The sequence below is a fragment of the Pongo abelii genome, chromosome 6, assembly GCF_028885655.2.
Source record: "Pongo abelii isolate AG06213 chromosome 6, NHGRI_mPonAbe1-v2.0_pri, whole genome shotgun sequence".
Classification (NCBI taxonomy): Eukaryota; Metazoa; Chordata; class Mammalia; order Primates; family Hominidae; genus Pongo; species Pongo abelii.
In genome coordinates this window covers 85,620,297-85,633,719 of record NC_071991.2, presented here as the reverse complement: position 1 = coordinate 85,633,719, position 13,423 = coordinate 85,620,297, and the positions used below count along the sequence as shown (strand labels likewise).

The 13,423-nt window shown below is 37.7% G+C and overlaps 1 protein-coding gene across 6 annotated transcripts in view; it reads left to right on the top strand.

The window, feature by feature from the left end:
* Positions 1-13,423, top strand: part of CDK14 (cyclin dependent kinase 14) — a 592,876-nt gene that overhangs the window by 93,529 nt on the left and 485,924 nt on the right. The window lies entirely within an intron of this gene.

Here is a 13,423-nt window from a genome sequence, read left to right as displayed (position 1 = left end):
CCAACTACGGTGGCTGCACTGGAGACATTGAGAAGTGGTGGATTTTTAATTCATTTTGAAGGTAGAGCCAGAAGCATTTGCTAACAGGTTGGATATCAAATTAGAGTTATCAAGGCATTGGGTCTGAATAATTTGGAGGATGTAATTACCGTAAGTGAGGTTTGAGAGTGCTGTGAAGGAGCTGATTTCATGATTGTTGTGGGGCAGGAGATAAACAGTTTTATTTCAGATGAGTGAGTTTGAGAGGAAAGGTGCATTTTCTACATACATAAATTGTCCTATTTCAAGTGTGTGCTATACTTAAAGGTATAAAAAATAAAGGGAAATGAAATATGGTGTGCTCCAATCTGTGAAATACGTATGTTTTGCATCTGTAATTGTTTTAAAGATACATTTGATTGCAAATATTTGACAACCAGTATTTCTGGCTTTTCTTCTGATATCGTTGGTCCATCGAATGCTTCTTTTTCTGTAAGACAAGAGCATATTTTTTGTGTGTTATATTGGTTTGGTTTTCAGACAGATATACCCAGACATTCCATTACATTTCTATATTCCAAGGACTTATTTTTCAAGTATTATCAACTTTGGATGGCTGTGCGTTTATTTCAAAATGATACCACAATTGCCCAAATATTTTTGAAATTCTGTTTTTGTGTTAATTAAAGAATTAGCTTATAAGCCACTCAGCAAAATCAGTCTTGTAGGAGTTTTTAATTTTTATATATTGACTTCTATACAACCTTTGCTTTGACATACCGTACACCGATATCCCTTAAGAGCCAAAAACCGTTTACGTGCCACGTTTGGTTTCTCAGCTGTCAGCAGACTAATGATATGGACTAAGAAGAATGCGTGAGGGCTCTGCCTGGTGGAGACTATGCTGGCGGGCCATGATGGGGTCTTCCTGTTCTCTGCTTCCTGCCCCAGGACTAGGAGAGGAATAAATCATATATATAATTTATTTATTTCCAAAGGATTCTTTTAAAGTAAATGACACATATTGTTGTATTTGCTAAAATGGGCTATTGTGGTTGGGTGTGGTGGCTCATGCCTGTAATCCCAGCACTTTGGGAGGCTGGGGCAGGTAACTTCCACTTTTTATTATATTTTGCATAGAAGTTACCGCATTGGTCTGATGAGAAAGAAAAACTGCTTTAAATCCAGGCCATTTCTTCCATCAAGTAAAAGAAAAAAAAAATTCTCCCCAGAGTAAAGCTTTTTGCCAGTAGGATTCTGTAGCTTGTGGGATGTACTAGGAAAAGGTGCACAAAAACGTGAAGCACATGAATGAAAGAATCCGTCTTTTAGCCTGTGTGTGAAAAGCCTGGTTTCTTTTTCATACTGTTATAGGAAGTACTTCAGATTTTATACACATTTGCTTTTTTCCATTTTGAGATGGTTGCTGTGTGTATTCTTCCCAAAGGTATTTAAAATGAGAATACTTCTGTGGAATGTAAATATTAAGATTGATGTCTAAAGGTCATTTTTAAAATTTAAAACATCTGCTCTCCTTCATACTTAAATATTTATTGAACAAAAGTTGTATAAGCTGATGATGAGTCTTGACCTGGAATAGACCCTAGTCTGTGATACCAACACAGATTTGAATGAAGCTTGCGAAGGTTAGCACCTACTAGGTAAGTTCTACCAGCTGGGGATAGACATCATCAGAAGTTTCCTCATTTTTCCATATCTTGTGTCTTTATAATGAATAGCTTATGCAGGCATCTTTGTTTTTGCCTTTCCCTGTAATACCACACATGCACGGCTGTGTTGTTGGGAACTTCCAGTAAAAGCTTGTTCAGGTAAGCAGACCGGGAGAGCAGAAATTGAACTAATTTGTACTACCAAGTAACTGTGCTGTGTTGCTTCTTTGTCCCTAGATCCAATTCATTGGCCTCAGTGGATTCTGTGCTCCCCACGACAGAACATCTACTTAGTCATTGATATTGGGTCTTCTGCCTTTGTTGGAAATGGTTGCTCTGTGTATTTATATTCTTTGTTCATTCATCGTAATGATCCTTTTTCTAGATCCTGTCTGATTTGGTATTAATCGTAAACTTGCTGAGCAGAAAAGTTGTTTAAGATGGCTCTAATATGACACCTTGGTCCTTGATTTATTTTGCTGCTTTTTAAAATGGACTTACAGTATAAAGAGGCTAGTGTAAGAAATATAATTGAGGAGGCACAAGTATGTTGTTGGAGTTAAGTCGTTTGGGTGAGGAGATAAAAGAAGATTTAGGTAGGTCATGTAATTAAAGGGATGTCCATGACATGTGGATGTTCAAGAGGTGGGAAGGAAGGAAGACTGGATGACTGTGATTAGAGTCTGCTTCAGGGTAGAGAGCTTACCTTTTATTATCTTTGTGCCATAGGGCTCGGCACTGTGCCTGATGTGTAGGTGTTCATTATATGATTTTGTGAAGGAGTCAAAGGTGGAATAACTATCAAATAAGATGTTAAGAGTAAACTCTAAGGTTAAGAGGGAAAAGTAATGATTACATTATAAATACTAAGGAAACAGAAGAAGCAAAGAGGAATAGAAGGCAAATAAGGATTTAAAAAAAAAACAGTTAAAAGATACCCATTTAACTTGAATTGAATGTTGTTTGATTATAAATTAAACGTAGTAAACTGATGATATGTATTTGATATTAAACTTCTTTATGCTAGTAAATATTAGGTATTGAAATCAAACCTATTTTTTAACCATAAAAATACAGGACTTTTAATATGCCCCTTGTCTAGACCAACTGAACTTTATTTTACTTTAATTTGAAGTTTGTATTGGATAAAATATTTTGTTATCTTAATAATCAGATACCAGATTTTTACTAATTAAAATAACTATAATTGAATTTTCTTTTTGAATATTTTACCATTCAATGTAGTATTAATATTTAATATTATAAGTTAACTGATAAACTGCATGCATAGGAATTTGTGTGCATTAATTAAGGACTGTCATGTAAGTGTTCTTAAACTGAAGAGTTAATTGATTAAAAATTGAAAATATTCAAATGAGAACATGCTGAGAAAATATTTCATGGGAAAATGGATCAGGTGAAGGTTTGTGAGCAAGAAACTATGAATGCCTTTTAGGTATGAATGATAAGGGATTAAATAATCATTTAAGACTTGTATGCTTATATGTCTTATCTGTGTGTGGATCTGGAACAGCTAAGCTGCTACTTCAACTAAGAACAGACATTATATGTGAGTTATATAATCTTACGTAATCAGAATAATTCTTCCCAAATGAAATTTTGATTGCTGTTTCCCTGCTTATGACACCCTGTTGCCTACAAGATGACACTCAACTCAGGCGGGCATACAGGACCCTTCATGGTTGCCTTTTGTCTTGCTTTCAGCCTTATCTACACTTCATCTTTCACCTGTGCTCCTTCCTTCTCCCCCACTTTCCCCAGATTTCTTGTAGGGAATTTTCTGTATTCCCTTAAATATGTTATAATATTTTCCACCTCATTTATTTGCTCAGGCTGCTCTTTCTGCCTAGAAATCCCCTGACATTATGAGGTCCTAAAAATATAACTTGAAAAATATTTAATGGTTTCTTTGGCATCATACCATGTGTATTAAAAGTAATAAACAACTGAAATGTATGTTCTCTACCTTGGTAACAATGGGTAAGAGTATAGAAATGATTTACTCATATATTCATCCAACAGATGTTTACTGAGCATCTACTATTTACCAGGCACAGTTCTTGGCCCTGGAGATTTGAGATTGAGCAAGATAGACAAATCTCTGCCACCAAGGAACTTTTACACAAGTGGGGATGGCAGGCAGATAATAAACAGATATGACCAGGCTGAATTTCTGAGGAATATAAACAAAAGCAAGGAAAGGGGAAAAACGGATGGGAGGTGGGTGTTGATAAATGGTCAGGGAAGGCATTTCTGAGAAGGTGACATGTGAGTGTAGATGTGAAAGAAGGGAGGGAGCAAACCATGGGAATATCTGGAGGAAGAATGTTTCAGGAGGAGGGTGCAACAGCCTTGAGTATAGAGGGCTTAGTGTTCTTAAGGAACAGGAAGGAGTTCATGGTGGCTGGAGTGGAATGAGCAAAGGGTCTGGGGGAGAAGGTCAGAGAGGTCGTACCTTGCTGGTCCTGGTTGGGCTGTAGCAATTTACTCCAAGTCAGAAGCTGTTTGAGCTTTTGAGCAGGATGGTGATAATTAAAAAAACCCTGCCTGTTGTGTAGATTGTGGACTGCGTCGGGAAGAAGAATGTGAGAATAGCAGCAGAAAGACCAGTTAGGAGGCTGTGGTCATCACCTAGGTGAGATGTGATGGTCACCTGTATTAGGATGGGAGCAGTGGAGCTGCTGAGAAGTAGTGGGATTTAAGTATGTTCTGAAAGGAGAGCCAAGGGAACTAGCTTGTTGGAGTGGATATAGGGTAGCAGAGTACAATCAAGAATTCTGAAGTTTTTCACTAGAGAAATTTGAGTGATGTAAAGGTGAGATCATATTGAGATGGGGGAATATCAGAAGGAGGAGCAGGGTTTTTGAGAGGTTATGGAATCAGGAATTTGATTTGGTTTTGTACTTCTTTTTTTTTTTTTTGAGACAGAGACTGGCTGTTGCCCAGGCTGGATTGCAGTGGCACAACCTCAGCTCACTGCAACCTCCGCCTCCCAGGTTCAAGTGATTCTTGTGCCTCAGCCTCCCGAGTAGCTGGGATTACAGGCATGCACCACCATGCCTGGTTAATTTCTGTATTTTGGCCAGGCTTCTCTCAAACTCCCGGCCTCAAGTGATCCGCCCACCTCAGCCGTTTTGTGCAGCTTAAGTTTAAGATTCCTATTATATATCCTAAAGGAGTTGTCACATAAGTATTTGGATATGTGAGTCTGAGGATAAGGGAAAGGTAGGACCTGGAAATACAAAATTGGGAACCTTCAGTTTACTGACGGTACTTAAGGAAGAGGTTAGGATAAGAGTCACCTAAAGAGGGAGTATAGGCAGAGATGGCAAGAGGCCCAAGGTCCCCATCTTGGGACACATGTCTCTATAGGTTGGGAAGGGAAGAGTGTCCAGCAAAGGATTCTGAGGAGGCAGAGCCAGTGAAGTAGGAGGAAAACTATGGGGGTGTGGTATTTGGAGTCAAAGTGAAGAAAGAGTTTCAGAAGGGAGGAGGTGATCAATTGTGTCAGATACTGCTGAGAGGTTCAGATGAGGTCTGGGAATTGCCCACTGGTATTGCCATTGAGGAGGCTTGCTGACCTTTAGTGGAGTGGAGAGGACAGAAATCCGATTAAAATGGGTTTAAGAATGAATGGACTGAGGAAGTGGAACCAGTTGGGATCGACTCCTCTTTTTGAGGAATTTTGGTATGAAGAGGAACAGAAATGGAGTAGCAGCTGAGAGCGGTTCAGAATCAAGGTAGATTTAAAGTAGGAGACAACTTTGGAAATAATGATAGTTTTATTCCCCTTTTCTTCTTTGTTAAAAAGAAGACATGACTTACCTGAGGAAATTCTTAGCTTTAATATCTACAGTCTCTATAACATGAGAAAATTGTCATTGAACGAGATAGCACTTTTTGCATTGTGGTGCTAAAAAAAATCTTTATTTTTGTAGAGATGGGGTGTCTGTGTTGGCCAGCCTGGTCTTGAACTCCTGTCCTCAAGCAGTTCTCCTGCCTTGGCCTCCCAAAGTGTTGGGATTACAGGTGTGAGCTACTGTATTTGGCCTAAAAAATCTTTTTATGAAGCATCAGATTTCAGTGCAGTTACAATGTGCTTTCTTCCTTTAGCTTTTCGTATGTTACATAGTGCCTTTGAATTATATGGAGCTGAACTGCCCCGTGTGAGATTTTCTATAAACCTAGAAGTAATTTCAGAATAAAAATTTTACACAATTATATGTCTGAAACAAAATTGGTGAAAGTTCTGTTACTCTAATTCTTTTAGAATATCTAAATAGTATTAAAAGAATCAAATAACTTTTCCAAGTAATTACTTCCGCTTAAAAAGAAGTGTTGCGGCCGGGCACGGTGGCTCACGCCTGTAATCCCAGCACTTTGGGAGGCTGAGGCAGGCGGATCACGAGGTCAGGAGATCCAGACCATCCTGGCTAACACGGTGAAATCCCGTCTCTACTAAAAATACAAAAAATCAGCTGGGCATGGTGGCAGGCGCCTGTAGTCCCAGCTACTCGGGAGGCTGAGGCAGGAGAATGGTGCGAACCCAGGAGGTGGAGCTTTCAGTGAGCTGAGGTCATGTCACTGCACTCCAGCCTGGGTGACAGAGCAAGACTCTGTCTCAAAAAAAAAAAAAAAAAGAAAGAAAAAAAGTGTTGCATGGGTACGTCAATTAAAAAAAGTACTTAAAGAAAATTAGCTGATTCATGCTACTTGATGTTTTACTTGATGTTTGTTCTGATAGATAGGACTAATTCTAGTTAAAATTATACTGTTCTGATACTACATTTTATAAGTGTTTACATGCTCATTTTAATTTCCTGCTAATTGCAATGATAGCACAATAATGAATTCTACCTATAAATTACATTGTCTACTATTAAAATACAGTTTCTTGGTTGTGACACTTTATGCTACTCCACAAAGAGGGAAAATACTTTTGTAAATGAGAGGAAGAACAGAATGGTGGTGGGTTTTTCTGACTGGTATTTAACATGTGGATAGATTCTTTATACATAGATAATATGCATCATGGGTGAGTCACCAAATTTTAATAAGAAAACCAATTATTTGTGTATATTTTGAAAGATGATGCCTCCTAATTTTATTCCTTGTTTTATCAGATAGAACATTTTGTTTAGTAAAATTTCAGAAGACAGATTCCTGCTTCCTGATTGGCATCAATTATCTTACAACACGCCCAACTTTTTTGGAAATGTGTGCCTGCCAACTCTTTATTTGAAGAGTTATTTGCTTGCTTTGGCAAAACTGACTCTTGATGAGTATTCCCCTCTTCTAGCATTTGCTACTCACTAAATTTTCCTCGTGTGTGCTGATGGTGGTAAAATCTCTTGTCATCTTTCTAATCTGTTTGGTAAACCTTATCTTTGATATTTCATTATGTAACCATGGGTTCTAAGTTCTCTCTTGACTCTTATCCTGCAGCTTTGTAGTTACAAGGGGAAATATGACAGTGAGAAAGGAAGAAAATCCACAGAGAGAGAAGAGACTGTGCACTAATCTTTTTCATTAAAACTTTTATAAACTATAAATAGCTCCTTCCACCTTTAGTCAAAGGAAATATCAAGAAGGCCTGTAGGGTAGCTCCCTATGGCTGTTTAAAAAGTGTTTGATTTTTATGGAATAGTGCAAAAGCAAATTGCAATGTCAATAGAAACAGGAATACTGGAGAAGAATTGATAGGAACTGATAAAATTAAGGAGTGACTGAGAAAATGAGTCTGACAGACCATGGCTGATACAGAAGAAAGTGCCAGGCTGATCTGAACCAAGAGAACCAAGACAAGTACAAGCCCTCCTGCAGAAGTACAGGACCCAGGATGGGAGTCTGTGGTTCCTAACAGCTTAGTGCCTGATCACACTTAAACATGCATTATGCTTATCACTGGATTGCAATAACGCTTGCTTTACTGAACACTATTCTAAGTAGTTTGTACATCATTTAGCCCCACAGCAACCCTCTTAGGTATAGGAACTATTCTAAGTATTCCCATAAGATTGGTACCTTGCCCAAGGCTTGGATCAGGAACACAGATTTGTCTGATCCTTGAGTTTACATTATTCTTAATCTAGCTGTTGCGCATCTGACTTTATGTTGAAGTTAGTGCCCCAGTGGACCTGTTTGTATGGCTTCATCTATGATGTTTTCTCTTTCCTCCTTATCAAACCCGTTTTAACCCTTAGAGTTCTGAGTTAAATAACCTTGGTGGGTGTGGCAGGAAATCTCTGAAACAAGGTGGATCCATGCTGCATTGTGATTCCTTGCATTCAGGTGGTCCTGCCAGGGCTGCAATTACTAGGTGCCCTTAGAAGGAATTAGTTATGATGGGGTCAGGCAGAAAGTACCTCTGTGTTTCATGTGAGCTGAATCTTCCCTAAATGATTAAGAGAAACAGTGGTTATTGAGGGAATCATGTGCTTCAGGGGAGGATTGATAAAACTAAGTTAATCTATTAGGCCTTTGTATTGTGATAAGTAAAACTTTACTTTCCCTAAATTAGAATAAATATTGGGGAGAGGAAGAGAGAGGTGTAAAGATGGCCTCCAAGTTCCTGGTGACCAGCTATTGTAACAGTCCCCAAAGCTATATTTTTCTTAACATAGGTGGAAAAAAAGTTTGGTTGTCTGTGTCCAGGGCAACTAGGAAAAAACACGTGTCTGTCACCAGGCTGGAGTGCAGTGGTGTGATCTTGGCTCACTGCCACCTCCGACTCCCTGGTTCAAGCGATTCTCCTGCCTTAGCCTCCTGAGTAGCTGGGATTTTAGGTATGTGCCACCATGCCCAGCTGATTTTTGTATTTTTAGTAGAGATGGGGTTTCACTATGTTGGCCAGGATGATCTCAACCTCTTGACCTCACGGTCCGGCCACTTCGGCCTCCCAAAGTGCTGGGATTACAGGCGTGAGCCACTGTGCCTGGCCCGATAAAACACATCTTTGAACCATATGTTCAAACTGTACTTGGAGTACTTAGCAGAGTACTTGGAGGCCCTGGAGTCCATCCAGATAATCTTCTACCAGAGGGGAGAAAAGAACCCTTATTCATAAAGGTTCAAATTGCAGAAATCGTTCAAATCTTCTAGGCTGTGCTCCTATGATATTACAAAAGTTCTTTTTTAAATTATCAAATTACATCCATATATAGATAATAACTCTGGTGCTAAGATTGATCATTGCCAGTCTGTGGATATACATGCATCTCCAACCCCCAGCATTTTACTTATTGAATTATCTGTGACTCTAGTATTCAGAATTTGATTACCTAAAGTGAAAATCTGCCTATTTTGCCTGATCTGTCATTCTGAGGCCTTCTCAACTTTAACTCCCGTGGTATTTTTCTCTTACCTTTTCTATGACAATTATTTTCATGTTATATTTATTTGTATAAGTATCTGTGAGAGCAGCAGTTGTGTCTCATTCATCTTTATACCTCCTATAGTGATTAATACAAAGCTCAATAAATGGCTGGTAAATAAATAGAACACAGAAAAAATCCTTTAGCCGTGAAATACAGAAAATGTAGTTTACTTTACAATGTCTTCTTAGCACTTTCTTTACATATTCCACAACTCCCTAGTGTACTTCTGTGGCTTTTTCCAAAATCCCCTCGATATTACTTCTTTAATTTTTAATAACCCTTTTTCCTTCATGGCCAGAAGCCTTTAAAGATCAGGATTGGTGCAACAAACCACTTTCAGTTTCATATTTTTTATGACATTTCTTAGCTACTTATGTGTGGCAGTATTTACCAACAATTTATAGGTGGTATCTATAAGGATAGTCAGTTTATTTCCCTTTAGGTACTGTGCCTAAAATTTGAGCATGTGTTACCACAGCAACTTGGATGTCTGGTTAAACTAATTGGTCAAAGCATTCAGGCTTCCTGCAAGTTCAGATAACTCATTAGTAGCTTATGTTTTATGGCTTTCCTCTATAAATTATAAGAATAAAAATGTTAATATAATAATACTCAATTTAGTAAAAATTTTTATATAGTTAAGTGTGTGAAGTAGCTTTGTAAAAACCTTGACTGCTATTAAACCCATCCTTTCCTACCATTGTATAAGTTAACATCTACCTTATATCTCCCTTTCCTAGAGTTTAAAACAAGACATCTATTAAGTTATTTATTCTACTTCTGGTGTTAGTGGTTCACAGTAGCTCCGTATCCTTTCTGTACATGTATCCCCATGTGTACCAGCACTCTTGATTATAAGGAGCTGAAAATCAACTTGAAGTGGCTAAAGAAAGAAATAGATTTATTGGGAGGAGAAGTATTGCAGGATAGAAACAAGAGCTGAACAACTGTGCTTTAGAAAGTCAGGCATCCAGCAGAGCTAGCACCTCAGCGGGTGCTACCTCCATGTTATCAGCGCTGTCTGTCTCTATGCTACCCTCATCTCTAATTTTACTACTTGATGGCTTTAGGATCTGAGTTGATCTTCTTTACAGGTTGAGAGACACTGCCACTGGCTGCCTCTAAGCGAATGCTTTCTCTGCTTTGCTACCATCAAGGGTGGAGGGGAGGGGTGCAACTGAGCTCTGGCTGAAAAAGTCCCAGGGAAGGATTACCTTAAGTTGGATTCCTTGTCTGTTCCTGGATAAGGTGCAGCCCTCCTTAGACTGCAGTGGATGGCGTGGGGTGGAAAAACCATTCCTCAGGAAGAGAGAAAAAATGCGCTGGCCATTCCAAACAATTCGATTCTACTTCTTTTTAAGAAGCAGGAACCTATCCTATTTTAATAACCACTCAGGGAAAGCATTCCACAAGGAATGGCAAAAAGGATTCAACTAATATTTGGGTGCTGCTGTTGTCACTATGTTACCAAATACAAAAGGGTTGCAGAGTAGGTTAAAGCATTTCAGAGTTGTTAATATCCTTGTGACTTATGCATGTTTGTAGTGAACCTGATTTCACTGTCACCCCAGTGATACTGAACTGTTAAATGATCATATGATGAATCTTCCTTAGCCAAAAGCCTTTTTTGGTTGTCTTTCTGTTGTTGAAGAGTGATGCACACATGGTTTTGGAATGATCTAAATTATATCAGTATTAGCTTGAAAAGGCAAATACTAAAACAATGCCGCAGGAAAGTCAATTAAATTGTATAGGGATACACATTTTAATTTCAGTTTTTAATGTCTTCAGTTGGTTATCCTTTATTTGTTCTAAGTATTTATTGTTGAATATCCAGCACTGTTAACCATTCTTTCCCAAGGGCCTGTTTCCTATTTTATTTCTTAGGTGTATGTAGAGTGAGACAAAAGAAGTATATTACTTAACAAATAGTTTTTATTTGAGTATTTTCAAGTATGTACTACATAAGTGGCAAAGGTTTTCTAGATTTAAAACTGTCAAATGTAGTTAAAAATTATTTCTGTATGTTTATTTGGCAGGCTCTTTTAAGAGGGTTTTCTTCCTTTTGAGATTTTCCTAATTTTTCAAACTAAGTGAAATTTTGGAAAGCTGGGACAAAGTCCCTAAAAGCAATAAAACTCACTTATAACCCCAAACTAGAAAATATGTTTTTTGTTGTTGTTGTGTTGTTGTTTTTTTTTTTCCTTTTCAGTGTTTATTCAAAAACTTGGGTAAGTTTTTACAAATGAGACTTAGCTTCTTAAGCAGTTTTTTGATAGTCATGGGATTGTAGCCTCTGTCCTCAATGGCATTTTGACACCAGGAAGAGAGAAAATCCTCACATCTTTTCTCAGTGCCGTTTGTCTTTCTTGTTGATGCTATCCCAAGGATTTTGTGTCTGCCATTGAGGTCTTATAATTTAATTCACATTTCTCGGATCATATTAGTGCTATACATTTGGAACTCTGTGATACTGTTATTTTGTGGATGTGGTCATAATAAAATCACTTTTACATCCGGATCTTCTCCATACTACACACTTGAGGCATGGCATCACATCAGAACTCCAGTTGTGTTTCTGCTTAGGGTGTAAAAATGAAAAACTGTGCCGTGCCCATGTGAATGCCCATGCATTTTAGATATCACCTGAATAAATAAGTAATAAATACATAAATGTGCATGTATATGTATGTAGAAACCATATGTATGGTTGGTATATAGAAAACCAGTATCTGTTTTAATGCAGATACAAGTCTTTTGAAACAAGTGTTTGTAATTGAGCTAATGGGGAAGCAAAAACTGAGATGCAGACAAATTATTATCCAGGGTAATTGAGGGCATACAACCAGGAAGCACAACATGTAGGGAGGAGGAAATTTATTTCATAAAAAGGAGTAGGCTGAGCCAGGAGCGGTGGTGCACACCTGTAATCCCAGCTCTTTGGGAGGCCAAGGAGGGTGGATCACTTGAGCCCAAGAGTTTGAGACCAACCTGGGCAACATGGCAAAATCCCGTCTCTACAAAAAATACAAAAATTAGCTGGGCATGGTGGCATGCACCTGTGGTTCCAGCTACTCAGCAGGCTGAGGTGCTGAGTGGGAGGATCACTTGAAACTGGGAGGTCCAGGCTGTGGTAACTCAATAATCGTGCCACTGTACTTCAGCCTGGGCAACAGTGTGAGACCCTGTCTCAAAAAGAAAGCAGTGCCCTGAAATCAGATTTTTTTGAAAGCCAGGCAAAAATAAGATTTTTTAAAAATGATAGTCTGCATCTACCAGTTTCTGTTATAGAGTCGTAATTGTCAACTTTCCACGCTGCTTCTTGACAGCCTTAACAATCTGAAGTTCCCTTGCTATAGCTCTAGCTTTGGATTTTAATTTCCAACTTAGATGAAGTTCATAACAAAACATTTTTTCACCTGGACATATTTTCTGTAGTTCATAAGGATCAGCACAGGATTTATCTTTAGCCGAGACATGTTATAGCATCCATTGTATGCAAAATTGTATCAGCAATGTAGGGAATGCAGAGATGAAGAAAATATGGCATGTATGTGTGTTTATTAGAATTGTTTTGTTTTTATTAGTGTTCTGGATGTGTAGGTTTTGAATGGTCTTCCTCAATATCATTTTCCACATAAGTCCTTTGGTTTTTAGGGTGTAATTTAACAGAATGTAAAGTTTTGCTGGGAACAGATTTATTGGGGTGTGATAGAATCACCTATGTTTATTGATAAAATTAGTTCTTTTTTTCCCCTACAGAATCAAGAAAACACTCAAAGTTGTATAATATTAGGAGGAAAATCTCAACATTGCCATGCAATGTCATGCATGACATATGGATAGGTTTGGTTTTGTGGTTAAGACATGGCTGTTAAACATTCAGTTTAACAGATTCCTCCAGAATTTCACGGTGTTTTGGGAAAGTATTTTAGATAAGTGACATTTCTTCAAATCTATGAGATTGTAAGTAATGAGTGACATCAGAAGAGAATTAAGTCATAAAGTTTTTAGGGTTCACAAAAAGGTTGGGATTTAAGCTTACTAAAACAAAATGAACATTTAAAAATCAATAACATGAAATTTTACCATAAAAATTTACAACGTAAAATAGATTACTAATATATTACTAAATATAATCTATTTTAAAAAAGAAAGAATTTGCTAGGGTTATATGGAATTATAATCATTTGAAAACCAACTTATTTTTGGAAATTTCTGTTTTCTTTATTACTTTTGAAAATAAATTTATAATTTTTTCCTTTCTTTTAGACTTAAAGTTTTAATGAAACTAATTCATAAAGTAGCTGATTATTATAGTTAGAGTCGTATATATAAAGTACTCTTTTCTTCCCTCATATTTAAAATTTTCTTAGT